The sequence below is a fragment of the Euprymna scolopes genome, chromosome 6 (assembly GCF_053919585.1).
Source record: "Euprymna scolopes isolate OS-2025 chromosome 6, ASM5391958v1, whole genome shotgun sequence".
In the NCBI taxonomy this organism is placed as follows: domain Eukaryota; kingdom Metazoa; phylum Mollusca; class Cephalopoda; order Sepiida; family Sepiolidae; genus Euprymna; species Euprymna scolopes.
In genome coordinates this window covers 105,722,978-105,740,736 of record NC_136487.1, presented here as the reverse complement: position 1 = coordinate 105,740,736, position 17,759 = coordinate 105,722,978, and the positions used below count along the sequence as shown (strand labels likewise).

Sequence of the window (17,759 nt, the reverse complement as noted above, 5' to 3'; positions counted from 1 at the left end):
CACCCCCATATCGAATGACTTATGCTCATTTGCATATCACATTATATTAAATCTCTTTAACTAATTACCTCGACCTTATTACATATTGGAAATATTCTAATCATTTCAACTGTACTATTTACAAAATCTATTTAACATTTAATCTATCTATCTATATATCACATTATATTAAATCTCTTTAACTAATTACCTCGACCTATATATATCTATAAAAACAGAGATGTGTGTGCCACAGACGATTTCTGATTGGTTAATCCAATAATCACATCTCCTAAAAAAACAATCGTTTCTACGCTCTTACCTTTACCATAAAATATTATGGCTTTATTTATTGTCCATCTTGGAAGGGTTTAATTTTTTAATAACTTGTTATTTACAAATTAAAAAAATACGAAACTATTATACGAAACTAAACTACACGAAACGCGCACACACGCACACACACACACGTTCACTACCGTCACGTTGTTATGGCAACCAAACCCGCTGACTTACATAAACAGTAAACACACACAGTAAATGTGATTTTCTTCATTTTCTCATTTCACTCGTGGTCTTAAATTCATTTCGGGTTTGTATTACTGTACACATAGATTCGAATAAGTTGCCAAAAAACAAATATATAACAAATAAATGTTATCAAAGGCAAGATAAATTACTTTTCTACCAAACTGGATATATTTTTCGTGTTTTTATTCAATTTAACATGTTTATTCAGCTCGAAAAGCATACAGTGTTTACCGATGTATTGGAAAATTCAAGATGGCGGCCGATTCTCTCTTTAACACGGTAAGTTTGGAAAAAGGTGTAATAAATAAAAAACCGGTTAAAATACTGTTAAAAACTCGCTCAATATATGTTACCGTGACATAGGTTGACATATATTCGGCGGGTTTTTAATAGTATTTTGTCTAGTTTTTTATTTATAACACCTTTTCCCAAACTTACGGTGTTAAAGAATGTGTGAGACGCCATCTTGAATTTTCCAACACATCGGTAAGCTGAATAAACATGTTAAATTGAATAAAAACACGAAAAATATATCCAGTTTTTATCGGTTTTTTACCTTCTCTGCAGAAGTACAAAAAAAAAACAAAAAAACGGAAGGTACTTTTACAGAATGTTAAACTAACCCTAACCGATGTTTTATGTTTAGTTTAGGAAAAGTCAGAAGAAACAAAAGTCATTATTGCATGAAATATACGTATTTAGTTGAAGTATTGTTTATGTCAATTCTTTCGAAGAAATTTAGCAAGAATATCTGTAAACCAGGAAATCGGTAAAATGTCATCATGGATGAATACTTGTCTATTATAATTTCTACCCTTGACAAAAACTTAGCCATAACAAAAGAGATTTATTGTTCAGATTGTTTTTGAGATTGATTTCTAAAAAGATATTTTATAAATAAAATCGACTTTAAAATTAAAGACTTAAATTACAATAATTGAATTTAAACATTCTTATTTCAACATAACACCTGCAAAAATGATCACAATGTCAGGATTTCATTTTATTTCAGAATCGATGGCAAATTGTGTAGATTGATATCTCATTATATTAAATACTAATATTTAACATTAGTTTATCATTTAAGCCGATAAAAAGCCCTTTTTTTTTCGAGTCATAAAAGGATTTGGAGTTTCCTAATTAACCTTTCGGGTGCAGTTGCACGCTCTCAAAATAACTAAAGTGTTGGCTTTAAAAAAATTGGTTCATTAAAACTAAACAGGTTTAGTTTTAATAAAAAAAAAAAATTTTTTTAAATCGCTTTGGTATTTAGATATGTCGTATGGTTATCCCTAATCGCTGAATAAAACCGCTAACGAGTTGAATGATTACGACATAAAATTAAACTCGGGTTCCTGAAACGGAAACTTCGTTTGTTTTTGTTTTTTTCTTATCAATATATTTACATTGTTATTTTGTTTTCATTTTCAATCATTCGAACAGTTTTCTTTTTCAAGTAATCCAAGTTACAAAATTCCCACTGTTTACTATGCTAAAATCACAATGACTAATGTATACCTATTAACCCTTATCCTTGAGTGGCCTCTGGGCCTTGATAAGTGGTGACACCCATGTAAAAAAAAAAATCACTCGAACAGTTTTCTTTTTATAATATACAGTTTTAAAAGTTTAAAAACTATATAGTTTTTACGGTGCCCGGAAAATAGTATTTTGTATAGTTTTTTTATTTATAACACCTTTTCCCAAACTTACGGTGTTAAAGAGGGTGTGAGACGCCGAATTTAGGAAAACTCGTCCCGGGAAAACTCGTCTCGGGAAAACTCGTCTCGGGAAAACTCGTCTCCGGAAAACTCGTCTCGGGAAAACTCGTCCCCTTTCGCTAGGTAGGAAAACTGGTCCCTAATTGAATAGATATCGATTGAAAACACATTTTATGATCGTTCTTGAAGGAGATATTGTTTTTTAAAATAAACTATAGCCCCCCCCCCCCATAATACTTTTTTAAAAATATTTTTACTTGTTTAATGTTTTTTTTTTTTAAAATAAAATCGATTTTCTAAGTGTCCGTTTTCTACCTAACTGGCTAAGTTCTTAGTGGTTTAACTTATTTTAAAGCGTTTAGTATGTTCATACAAAGTTAATTACAAATTTTTTTTGTTCTTATTTTAACGATGTTTTTTGGAGTCATAAAAACAATAAAAAAAAAACAAAACCCAAAAATTAAAAAACAGGGAGCGATTCGATTCTTCGTTACGCTTTTGGTTTTGTTTTTTAATTATGATAGTTCTTTGTTGTTATATTTTTGTTTTCTGTCATAAATGCACTCATGCGTTATTTAAAATTATGATTTTATTAATTATCAACATTTATTGTCGTCCTGTCAAATTTTGCAAAAATTAACTAATAAATTAAAAACGAAATATTTTTTTGGCGCGAGAGATGCCATGTGCTAACAATCTCTCGTTAACTCATTTTTAATTTTTTTAATTTTTACTTCAAAATTCTAAAATCAATCATTAAGAGAGAAAGTAATCACTAAATAAATTTATTAATCAATTTTATTGAAAACTCTGCGATCGTTTATCAAGAATCTTTTTAATTTCATTTTTTGTTGGTTGCTTTTCGAAGGGAGATATAGGTTTTATGCCCCCCTCTCTCTCTAAATTATATTTTTTAAAATATTAAAATTTATTATTTTCTTTTTAAAACCAAATCTCCCTTAGTAATTTCTTTAATTTTCTATTTTTTAGCGATTATCAAGACCCCCTAAGATGTGATATACCGGGCATTATTTCTCGTTCTCTCGTAACACTCGACCGACATGTTTTTTGTTTGTTTTCTGTTTTTTTTTTTTCTTCTTTACCAAATAAACGATTCCAAATAAATTAAATAAACAACATAGTCGGCGAGGTAGAAAAATCGATTTTACCCTTTTATAAACAACAGTATATAAGTAAATTCTTTTTATATTAATATAAAAAAATATGCGGTCTCGTTTATGAACATAATAAACGCTTTTATTAAAAACACAAAAAAAACATTAAACAAGTAAAAATATTTTTTAAAAAATATTATGAGGGGGGGGGCTATAGTTTATTTTAAAAAACAATATCTCCTTCAAGAACGATCATAAAATGTGTTTTCAATCGATATTTATTCAATAAGGAACCAGTTTTCCTACCTAGCGAAAGGGGACGAGTTTTCCCGAGACGAGTTTTCCGGAGACGAGTTTTCCCGAGACGAGTTTTCCCGGCACCGAGACGCCATCTTGAATTTTCCAACACATCGGTAAACACTGTATGTTTTTCGAGCTGAATAAATATATTACATTGAATAAAAACACAAAAAATATATCCAGTTAGGTAGAAAAGTAACTTATCTGGTAATCTCCAAAAATACTGTTAGGGCTTACAACATGGCCGCCAGAAGAGTCACGTGATCCGGTTGATCCAAAACATGAATCGCCGTATTACGAAACCGGAAAACGCAAATTTAAAGCAAACTTTGACAAACAAGCATAATAATTAAGTACAAAAACAGTTTTCAATATCATAATAATAAATCATTTATTTAGAACGGTCATTTAATTTTTTGTTGAGAAACAATCACAGTTTGTTTGTTTTTTTAAAACAGTGTTTATAAAAAATATTTTATTCAGAGTTTTTCATAAAAATGGTATTTAAAACAAGGTGTTCATTTTTTTTTAAGATGTAATGTTATAAAAATATGATGTAAAAAAAAACAGTTTATATTTTTAATTTTCATTTTATAAATTTAGACAGAATAGATGGAGGCGATGCAACAAATTAGCTCACAAAATTTATTTGGGCCGACTCTTTCACGTGCGTAGACATTTTGTAAACATTGTTTTTAAAAAATAAAAAATAATACTTCTATTATGTTTTAAACGACTGTAATAGTTTATTTTGGAAGTATATTTCATCAAGAAAATTGACAACCCACTTTAAAAACAGAAATTACGAGTTTTATATATTTTATTCGCAGTTTTTTGTTGGGGGTGTCAAAAATTCCGCCTAAAATTCTGATACACCTAGTCGACCACTTGTTTGTTCTGAATAAAATACTTTTTATAAACACTGTTTTAACTAAAAACAACCTAAGATTGTTTCTCAAAGTTTGCCTATTTTTATAACAACATTATATCAATAAAAAATTAAATACAAACAAATTGTGATTGTTTGTCAAAGTTTGCCTTCAAGGCTGCGTTTTCCATTTGCACGATTCATGTTTTGGATCAACCGGATCACGTGACTCTTCTGGCGGCCATGTTGTAAGCCCTAACGGTATTTTTGGAGATTACCACTTATCTTGCCTTTGATAACATTTATTTATATATTTGTTTTTGACTATTTTTTCGAATCTATGTGTACAGTAATACAAACCCACGATATGAATACTCACGTTGTTATATACATATATATATATATATATATATATATATATATATATATATATATATATATATATATATATATATATATATATATATATATATAAATGAGATTATAGCAGTTAAAAAACATTTTTAAAACACACACACACCTTTTTCAAAGTGATCAGAAATCGTATAAAAGTAAAAAGGGTAAATTTTTACTTACTTTCCAACTTAATCACCTTTAACGTGACTTTTACAGTTTTTTTTTTAAATGGAATTCATTTACCGATACAAAAGAAATGATAAGTAAATAAATCCATAAATAAATATTATAAATGGTTTATTTTAATACTTGCCAGGATGCGGAGGAAAATGAATGAAGGGGGAGGGGAATAAAATAAAAACATTTTGGAAACAGAGTAAGTTTGAAAGAATTGCTTTGCACAGAAAGAAATTAATGAAAAAATTAAATTAAATTTCTTTTCTTTCTTGATTTTTTTTTAGCTTTTTATGAAAAAGGAAGTCAAAATTAAGACTATAAAAAACAATTTTTATTAAGAGCGAACCTCAGTCGTCAGGTCTGTAAAAAAAGACGTGGAATAATAAATGTTTTCTAATACAAATTGTTTTTACTTATGTGTTCATTTGTCTCTTTGAAGTTCGTTTGTTTAATATATCGGTTTGCAATATAATTTTGTCATTCTGTCAGACTCAAATTTTAAATCTATATATCTATAAAAGTGAAAGTGTGTGTGTGTGTGTGTGTGTGTGTGTGTGTGTGTGTGTGTGTGTGTGTGTGTGTGTGTGTGTGTGTCTGTGTACATTTCCCTACGAAATAACTCTGTCAATTTTTAGTCTACAGACTCGAAATTTGATATACAGGGTACTGAGATTTGGAAAAATCTATGTGATCGGTTTTTAGCCAGAAATTTGGCGATTAAGGGGTCAAAGTTCAACGATTTGAGCTTTGAGAACTCTACCAAACTTCTCCGACAATTTTGGGTCTACACACTTGAAATTTTAGATATAACTTCCGTGGACATGGATCTAACTTAATAACTTGATTTGAGCCCAAAACAATAAATTTTCAGGGGTCATAATAGGGGTCAAAGTTTAAAAAATTACCCCCTTTTTTTTGCTCAGCATACACCTCCAAACACCCGGGCAACGCCGGGCACCCATGCTAGTAGAATGAATAATCCCACAAGATCTGATGCCTCTGCAGAGTCTCTGGCACCCATCGCCAAATCGAATGAATTTTTCATTTTATTTTTTATCCATTGGTTATTGTTATTTATTAGAACTGATTTTCTACATTTTTTAATTATGTTGATTTCTTCTGAGGATATATCAGTGTATACCTCGGCAAATTCTAGGGCAATATTAAAAAGTTCTTCGGATATCGAGGGATAAAAGTCTACGATGTCAAACTGTATGAACGTACATTTATCTTTGTTTTCTATATTTTTAAACCAGGTGATTGCTTCGGTAGTATTTGCCCACTGGTTTAGTTCTAGGTCTTGTTTGATTTGTTTGTTTACTCTAGAAAGTATAGTTTTGCTAATTCTACCTATTTCTGGTTTAGTTGGGTTTATCAGGCGGGTGCTGGGATTATTATTAAAGTCCCATTTGTGGTCTTTAAGCAGAATGTATGACTCTCTAGGTTTCAATTTGCCAACTTTATCGCTAATTTTTAGTTTATCGGTAATTTGTTTACTTTCAGTATTTATTATATTTATGTAGTCGCATTCGTTTGTGTCTAGTTTTTTGTAGTTTTTTGTAATGTTTTCTGTGATTAGTTTGTTATATTCTTGCTTATCTATTTTATAAAGGTTTCTTGTTTTATCTGCTTTTACAAAGATTTTATTAGAGTTGTTTATGTTTCCAACGATTTTGTGTAGTTTCCGTTGGAAATTGTTAGGTTGATTGTGGAATTCTAGGTTTTTAATTACGTTTAAAAGGTCATTTTCAAAGTTTATCAAAAGGTCTACTGTTTTCGCATTTTTAAGGCTTTCAAAACCATAGGATTCTTTTTTGTTTACGTTTTCATTTTTAAGGAAGAAATTTGCTCGCCATCGCATTCGGCGTATTAGTTAATCTGTTTTTTTTTATTAATTTAATAATATAGCTATGCTTGCTGGGTGTGGGGATGTTTTTTAGCGATGCTTCGAAATTAACTCTTTCCATATCTATTTTTAATGTGGTGAAATAAATTCTTTTGAAAGTGCTCGACTGTTTTAGGAGCTAAGTATAACTACTTCATTTATTCACATAAATCTAATATACGAAAGTATAGATTTATGCGTAAACTTTAAGTATTTACTTCAAAAGTGCTCAATACGTAGGTAGAGCTAGTTAGTAATTTATAAAATATATATGGCGATTAAGCTACACTGAATATTCTGCGTTTCATCCAACTATAAGATTCGTCAGGCTTATGCGCGAATTCTGTCGTTGCTTCTTGTTTTTATATATGTTGAGGATTTCTAGTTGGCCAATCAGCTTTCTAGTATCCATCGCGCCCCTTCCTATCAGCCAATGGGCATGCATTTTATCAAACAAAGGATCTGTTTTAGAGCTAGGTTAGTGGTTTTAGGTGGCCGTTCTCCTTTTTTTTTTTTATACATATAAGTATACCTATGTGTACACAATAATGCACATATATATATATATATATATATATATATGTATATATATATATATATATATATATATATATATATATATATATATACATACATATATGTGTGTGATCGTTTATGTATATTCATGTTTATTCAATTTATTTATTTGTTTGTTTTCTATTGTTATTGTTAGTTTTAAAGCTATTTTGTATCGCTATCCTAGGGTAAGTTTTATTTTGTGAACACAGTTGTTTGCTATTTCCCGCCTAGTTAGAAAAATAGAACAAAATAGTTTTTGGCCTTATGCATTTTCTATGCAGGGTTGGCTTCCAAACGGTGGGTTTGTGTTCCCTTTGTGTGTCCAACATTGGGAAATAATACTATTGATTGATTCCATTACATAGATAGCAGGTAGGGTATAATTAGGTAATTTTGAATAAGCTTTTCAGGCAATGCATATATAAGAACTGTAATTAGAATATTTGTGTTATTTTAAGTAAATGAGATGCAAAGCATTTAACTTTTGGATATTACAGTGTACTGATGAAATAATATTAATGGAAGAAGTTCGACTTTTCATTCAAATATACTAATTGTAAGGTATAGTCAAGAGGGGCATTTGAAGTCTTAAACATCTCAATTAATACTAAGTAATGCAATCAAACTTCTTCGTTAAATTATTAATTATTAGTATTAATTAAATGGATGATTAAAAATAAGATTTTAACATAGAAAAGTTAGTTTTTAGGGTGATTCCAGGCATTGGTAGCTTTGTGTAATGGAGATTTTGGTCTAATACCGTCATGTTAGGATTATTGCGCTTCAATTTTATTTTTTTAACTTGTGAAAACAAATAACCGATCAAGTATGTGATAGTTGTAGTTTAAGTTAAAATAAACATAATTACTAAATTAAAGAAATATTATTATCTGCAATTGTAGATTAATTTTCAGTAGAATTTATAATATTCATTATAAATTACGTAATTGTGTGATAATGGCTACGGTAAAAATAAAATTTAGTAAATGCATGGTTTGTCTAGTCACTGGGTTAACGACGGTTTCGCATTTAACTATTCAATGATTTTTAGCCGTGATTCCATATCTTTTTGCGTTAACAATTTCTTATGAATATTTTAAAAATAAGTCTCTTCCAGATTTTATTGGAATGTGTTCGATTCTAAATTTAAAATCGTGAACTCATGGTCTAGCTTTTCTCGACAAATGGTAGCTTGAGAACTTGAATTCTGTTTGGAACAAAATTCTCTTTTGGGAGATTGGCTCTTTTTCTGAATATCATCTTTAAAGTGAATGTTTCATAAAATCTCCCCGTTTATAACCCATTTTTTTTTTATTTCGCTTTTCTTTTTAATCTATGACGATTTCAGTGAGAGCTGTTCATCTCTAATGAGCTGTATAATAACACGAGAGCAATATTTTCCATTATTATGGTGAAACACGTGTAAGGCAGCGATTAAAATAAAATAGGCATCCGCCTAAATAAAAAAATAATACAGAACATTTAAAATATAAACACATAAAATGATTAAAAAAGAATTACAAAGTAAACAAAAAAATATGATTGTAGATTTATTCTTTTCTTTTGGTCATTGGAATGTATCTTATCTCATATATATATATATATATATATATATATATATATATATATATATATATATATATATATATATTTGAAAAAAGAGTAAAAATGAAGTTATTCGTCTCTTTCTTCATTTTTACTCTTTTTTCATTTTTTTTCCTGCGCGTAACTGCCTATCAATCTCATACAAATCATTTGTGTGCAAACCATGAAAAAATTCTAAAGAAATCATATTAAATCATTAATTTTTATCAATTTTTATTTTAACTACTATTCCATCCTTTAAAGTCATCCATAATTTATACACATACACAACAAACACACAGACACACACAGACACACACACACACACACACATGTATACATATATATATATATATATATATATATAATATAAAGCTGAATGTCTGTGTGTGTGTGTGCGTGTGTGTGTGTGGTCACGAATAGGCTCCTATATGGTTGACTATTTTAAAAAACTGATTGCATATAATGATAGAAGATGTATCGAGACACAGGAATGGGTATGTTTGATCTGGCAGAACGGTGGTTCATTAAAATTGTGGGGTCTGCGTTTGCGCCTGGTCCACAAAGTATGGAAATAAAAAATTTAAAAATTAAAAAAAAACGTTTACAAGTGTTTTTGATATAGATGTACATAATAATACTTTGATAAGTATGTTTTAACTTAAATAGGGATGATATAATAAAATTGTGGGGTCTGCATTCGTGCCTGGCCTCCATAGAATGGAAATAGGCACAAACTTTAATAAAGACTTTTCATATCTATCTGTGTAAGTATACTTTGATAATTATGTTTCAGTTTGAAGAAATATGGTATAATAAAATGATGGGGTGTTCGTTCGCACCTGACCTCCATATAATGGAAATATGTCACAAAGTTTAACAAGGTTTTTTAATATAGATCCACACAATATTGTGATAAGTGTTTCAGTGTTAACAGGTATGGTATAATAAATTATGGGGTTTATCCATTTTATTTTTACTTTCATCATATTTTGCTTTGGTTTTGATACCCCCAAATTCGAAGCTATCTCTTTACAACCCTTCTTTTCATAACCTATCATATTTTCATAAATCAGAGTCCGTTTTCTGTAGGCTGATTTTTAACCCAGTCAATGACGGATACTTTTGCTAGTATATATATATATATATATATATATATATATATATATATATATATATATATATATATATATATATATATATGAAAAAGAAAATTAAAACTGTAAGTTGAAATTTACAGTCAAATTTATTGTTCAACTGAATACGTCAACAAAACAATTTACAAAGTCCTTATTCCGTGTTGTTCCAAAAAGTGCTTTTTTTACATAGGAGTCGCCACTTATCAAGAAATAGAGGCCACTCGAGGATAAGGGTTAATAAGCGCACAGTGGTCAATGGACAGTGTTGTAGTAATTGTTAGTTGTGGAAATTTTTGTAAACAACTATAAACTACATAAGCAATAATGCTGTATGAACTACATTGGCAATTTGATTGTATTGCATATGAAATTTAATTTCTAGGAACTACATAATAAATAAAATTATATGAATTCATTGGCAATTAGATTGTATTAACTATATTGGCTATTTAATTGTATGAACTACATTGGCAATTCCATTGTATGAACTAAATTGCCAATTAAATTGTATGAACTACAGTGGCAATTTGATTATATGAACTACATTTGCAAATTAATTGTATGAAATACATTGGCATTTTATTGTATACATTAGCAATTTGATTGTATAAACTACATGGCAATTAAATTGTTTCAACTATATTTGCAATTTTATTGGGTGAAAAATATTGGCAATTTGTTTGTATGAACTACATAAGAAATTTATTTTACAAACTGCTTTGGCAATTTGATTGTATGAACTACATTTGCAATTTGATTGTAAACTGTAATTTGTAATGTATGAAATACATTCGCAATTTGACTGTATGAAAATCATTTGCAATTTAATTATACGAATTCATTGGTAATTTTATTGTATGAACTGCATTGGCAATTTGATTGTGTGCACTTCATTGGCTATTTTATTGTATAACCTACAATAGCAATTGAATTGTATAAACCACATTTACAATTTGATTCTATGAACTACATTAGCAACTTAATTGTATTAACAACATAGGTAATTTGATTGTATGAACTACATTGGCAATGTTGTTGTATTAACTACATGGCAATTTTGTTGTATTAACTATATTGTCAATTTTGTTGTATGAACTACACTGGCAATTTGATTGTATGAACTTCATTGACAACTTAATTGTATGAAGTACATTGCAATTTGATTGTATGAACTACATGGCAATTTGATTGTATGACTTACAATAGCAATTGTATAAACCACATTTACAATTTGATCGTATGGACTACATTAGCAACTTAATTGTATTAACAACATTTGCAATTTTATTGTATGAACTACCTGGCAATTTGATTGTATGCACTACATTTCCAATTTATTGTGTGACCTACACTCCAAATTAATTGTATAATCTACATTAGAAATTTGTTTGTATGAACTACATAAGCAATTAAATTGTACGAACTAGATTGGCAATTTGATTGTATGAACTACATTGGCAATTTATTGTATTAACTACGTTCGCAACTGTATCGTATTAACTACATTGGCAATTTTATTGTATGAATTACATTGGCAATTTGACTGTATGATCTACATTAGAAATTTTATTATATGAAGCACATTGGCAATTGGATTGTCTGAAGTACATTGTCAATTTAAATGTATGAACTATATTGGCAATTTGATTGTATGAACGACATTGGGAATTTTTCTGTATGAACAACATTGGTTATTTTATTATATGACCTACATTGGTAATTTGATTGTATGAACTACATTGACAATTTAATTGTATTAACTATATTGGCAATTTTATTATATGAAGTACATTAGTAATTTGATGGTATGAACTACATTGGCAATTTGATTGTATGAACTACATTGGCAATTTGATTTTATGAACTACATTGGCAATTTGATTGTATGAACTACATTGGCAATTCCATTGTATGAACTACATGGGCAATGGTAAGGGTTGAGTTATTCTTGTAACTTTTCGTAAACTGCATCTACACCATACAAATAACTGCTGTGGCAATAACATTGATGCTAGACCAACAACGTCTGTGGTATTGTTTTTTTGTTTTGATTAAATAAGGTGTAAATATTTTGTATTTAGTTTTCCAAATATATGGGTATTATTATTTAATGTTTTTATTTTCATATTTCCATTATACTTCCAACATGATAATTATATATTTTCTATGATATATAATATATAATCGGATATATAAATTTTTAATATGGCTGCACTATGTGTGCACGTAATAATTGTGTTTGATTGTATGAACTACATTTGCAATTTGATTTTAAAACTACATTGTCTATTATATTGTATGAAATACATTTCATAATTTGACTGTATGAAAATCGTTTGCAATTTAATTATACAAATTCATTAGCAATTTAATTGTATGAACTTCATTAGCAATTTAATTATAAGAACTCCATTGGCAATTTAATTGTATGAACTTCATTAGCAATTTAATTGTATGAACTGCATTGGCAATTTAATTGTATGAACTTCATTAGCAATTTAATTGTATGAACTTCATTGGCAACTTGATTGTATTAACTATATTGGCAATTTAATTGTATGAACTTCATTGGCAATTTAATTGTATGAACTTCATTAGAAATTTAATTGTATGAACTTCATTGGCAATTTAATTGTATGAACTACATTGGCAATTTAATGGTATGAACTTCATTAGCAATTTAATTGTATGAACTACATTGGCAATTTAATTGTATGAACTTCATTAGCAATTTAATTGTATGAACTTCATTGGCAATTTAATTGTATGAACTACATTTGCAATTTTATTGTATGAACTTCATTAGCAATTTAATTGTATGAACTTCATTGGCAATTTTGTTATATGAACTTCATTGTCAATTTAAATGTATGAACTTCATTGGCAATTTTGTTGTATGAACTTCATTAGCAATTTAATTGTATGAACTACATTGGCAATTTAATTGTATGAACTTCATTAGCAATTTAATTGTATGAACTTCATTGGCAATTTAATTGTATGAACTTCATTGGCAATTTTATTGTATGAACTTCATTAGCAATTTAATTGTATGAACTACATTAGCAATTTAATTGTATGAACTTCATTAGCAATTTAATTGTATGAACTTCATTGGCAATTTAATTGTATGAACTTCATTGGCAATTTTGTTGTATGAACTTCATTAGCAATTTAATTTCATGAATTTCATTGGTAATTTTGTTGTATGAACTTCATTAGCAATTTAATTGTATGAACTACATTAGCAATTTAATTGTATGAACTTCATTAGCAATTTAATTGTATGAACTACATTAGCAATTTAATTGTATGAACTTCATTAGCAATTTAATTGTATGAACTTCATTGGCAATTTAATTGTATGAACTTCATTAGCAATTTAATTGTATGATCTACATTGGCAATTTAATTGTATGAACTTCATTAGCAATTTTGTTTGCGAAGCTTTCAGTCAAAATGTTTGATGTTTTATTGTTATTAATATTAATTTTTGTTGCATCTATATAGCATTTAAACGGGCACTTCAAATGTTGATTATGACTAGTTTATTTTCATTTCTTATTGTTATACTATATACATATTTTCATTTCTTATTATTATTACTATATACATATTTTACAACAATTTATAACGTTTGTTCTTAATAGTAATGGCAAATATATTGGTGCGATTACAATATGTTGTTAGAAAAATAATGAGTCTTTAAAAGTTAATAAAACACTTTCAAGTATTTTTGTATTTAAAACTTTTTTAATCATGGGAAAAAGACATTTTATAGCAAAAGTGATTTCGAAACGGTAAACGAATTATTCTTATTTTGTTACCGAACGATTATATTTATCTGTCTTCATGAAGTTAGCTTTGTTTACATGCTTATATATTTGTTCGTACAGGATTCACTATTAAACTAATTAACTGATCATTATGAATTGTGGTATCCAGTTGCTGGGCATAAGAGGACCAAATGTGGACTATATTGGATAATTTAGTTTTATCCAAAACGGGGTGAAATCTCTTTGTGAAAATTCAGATAACTTTTGCAAATGAGAGGTTGTGCCCATATTATGGCCCGGAAACCCCTTTAAAACATTCCAAAGAATTGGCGTGGCAAGTGCACGTTTGAACTTCAATCTATGGTCTACATTTGCAAAACTTTTAAAAAAAAATACTCCTCTAACTACAACCACTACTAGCAATTTCCCCCCTCTCTCTCTATCTGTATCTAAATCTAAATATGAATTCCATGAACAAAGCTTCTTTCCTAGAATTGCCTGCCTGTAGAACTCTGTTTTGTTGGCCTGCTTTCCATTCGACTACAATATGGTTGTCTTCAAGTCAAATGTTCTTGTTGAGCTGTCTCTTTAAATAATCAAATTATACCCAATTTTCACCCTAAACAATTACTACACTGTTGTCCTGGTGACCACCATAAACTCATTAACCCTTATCCTCGAGTGGCCTTCGGGCCTTAATAAGTAGTGACTCCCTCGTAAAAAAAAAGAAAAAAGAAACTGGCATTGATTGATATCAAATATGTATTGTTAAAATTTTACAAAAAAACGGAGGTTTTATCTGAATGTTCACAAAGGGCTTTCATCCCCTATTTTCTTATGTTGCATAACAATAAATTCAACTGCCTATAGCCCACATTACCCACCCTTACATTTAGCAGCTACGTTCTAAAATTCATAATGATCGGTTAATTAGTTTAGGAGTGAATCCTGTACATAGAAATATGCTGCACATACATAACTTTATATAGAGAGCGACAATATGAAAATGATTTCTCCAAAGCTGAACCGAACGAAATCACCTTAAAAACACAATAAAGTTTTATAACAGTAAAAATAATGTTATCTCTAACTTTCAGTTTCAGCAAAGAACATCGTCGAGATTATTGCAGACATATGTGAGATATATTGTAGCAGGGAGTTAGGGTTATATATAACAATGTTAATAATTGGAGAAATACTTAGCGTTGTTAATGGCGAACTACATTGATGATGTGGATAGATTATTTCGCACATTTCGAAATATATCAGAATTTAAAGCTAGTCAGTTGAATGACTTAACAAGCAGATCAATTGGAGGATAAACTATCTCACGTTTAATGAGAGGGAAAATTGCTACTGAAATATATACACGTGAATATACGTGCATACACATGCACATATATATTATATAAATTTATATCTATCTATCTATCTATCCATTTACAAAAAAAGTAACAGAAAAGCTATGTATAAAAGAATGACTATTCAAAATCTGGTGTCATTGTAAAAAAATAGACTGAAGATGCTACTTCTCTAATAGCAGCAGAAACATATACGTACATATGTAGCCAATAATGTTTGTATAAATAAGTAAAAATGTTATAATGACGCTCTGCTTGTCATTGAGCACTTGTTGAACACCGAAGTTTCAGTGAATTTAATTTACATCTAGGAATTACAGCGATACAATCTTTTTAATATATATATATATATATATATATATATATATATATATATATATATATATATATATGAAGTCAAGTATGTGTATAAGTTATGTATTTCTATGTATGGATTTACGCCTAAACTAATTAACCTGATCATTATTAAATTTGAAAAACAGGTTTAAGAGTGGGTAATGTGGCCGATAATTAGTTTAATTTAAATGATAATAGCTGTTTGTGAAAATTTAGATATCTCAGATTTTTGTAAAATGTTAAGAATAGATATTACATATCAATTAATATTCTCAAAATTTCAGGGTTTTGGAATATTTTAAAGGGTTTTAGTGGACATTATCACGGCACACCTTCTTATCTGAAAATCCAAATATTGCAAATTTTATTAAATTTCATCAAATTTCATCCATAATTGTTAGACACTAATTACGCCAGATTCCTTGAATTATTTTCCCTTAAGACCGTATAAGCTTAAACCTTGGAATTTTAGAACATTGAAAGAAGTTTTTTAGACATAAAGTTATATATATATATATATATATATATATATATATATATATATATATATATATATATATATATATATATATATATATATCAATATATATATATACATATATCAATATATATATATCAATATATATATATATATAAATATATATATATATCAATATATATATATATATCAATATATATATATATCAATATATATATATATATCAATATATATATATCAATATATATATATATCAATATATATATATCAATATATATATCAATATATCAATATATATATATATCAATATATATATATCAATATATATATATCAATATATATATCAATATATCAATATATATATATATATCAATATATATATATCAATATATATATATATATATCAATATATATATCAATATATATATATATATATCAATATATATATCAATATATATATATATATCAATACATATATATATAAATATATATATATATCAATATAAATATATATATATATCAATATATATATATATATATATATATATATATATATATATATATATATATATATATAGGGAGAGAGAGACAGAGAGAGAGAGAGAGAGAGAGATTTTAACAATGACATATTCTTCAATGAAATGTATGAAGGATATAATTATCCGAACTCAGAATGACAATGTGAATAAAATAACAAATTTATCATAGAAAAAACAAATATTGACTGAATTTTATACCTTTTTTTTTCTCTTCTACTTTTTATAGATCGTTTTATACTGGACAAGGTTGATCACAAACTTGTTGGGTTCTTTTCTTGCCTGCAGTCCGAGATATTTTGACAGTATTTTTAGCAGAGAACTTCTCTTCTGTTTTTGTTTGTTTGATTTTTTGTCCGTTTTTTTATTTGTTTTTTGTTTGTTATGTTCAAAAATTAAAGTAAACGAAAAAAAACGTGTAGTAATGGCGGTGAAAGCGAGTGGCTCATTCTTCATGCCTCAGTGTTAATGTTTGTTTGAAGATGTGGGACTGTATATGTGTGCGAGGGTGAGGGGATATTGCTACATTGATATTCGGGTGTGAGCATTTTAAATTCTCTCTCTCTCTCTCTCTCTCTCTCTCTCTCTCTCTCTCTCTCTCTCTCTCTCTCTCTCTCTCTCTCTCTCTCTCTCTCTCTCTAACCATTTTTTTCTTTTTTACTTGGTGTCATTTTTCTATATAAGCTTTGAAATATTTACTCAATTTTCTGTATATTTCTTTATTTTTTCGTTCCTAGTTTTCAAATATTTAGGTTTTCCCACAATGTTCCTTCTTTCTCCAGTTAGCTCACCGCCTCACCACTAGTCAATCCACTTTAGAATCTCAATTTGTTTTCCTGTCAATTCCAGTTTTTGAATATCTAAAACTGAAGCTGTCTAGTCACACACACATTCTCTTTCAAATCGATCCATTAACACACATGTCTACATAAGTCTTGACAACTATGTATACATATGCATGATGAAGAATGCTATGTGCTTTGCATGTAAGTCATTGAAAGCCTCTATAAGTGAGTAGA

The 17,759-nt window shown here is 28.3% G+C and overlaps 1 protein-coding gene across 1 annotated transcript in view; it reads right to left on the bottom strand.

Annotated features, from left to right (window-relative positions):
- Positions 1 to 17,304, bottom strand: part of LOC145277836 (tryptase-like) — a 458,673-nt gene extending 441,369 nt beyond the window's left edge. The window contains exon 1 of the mRNA XM_080129761.1: positions 16,942 to 17,304. The gene's annotated coding sequence lies outside the window, so the exon portion shown is untranslated. The remainder of the gene's footprint in view (positions 1 to 16,941) is intronic.
- Between the last annotated feature and the right edge of the window lie 455 nt (positions 17,305 to 17,759).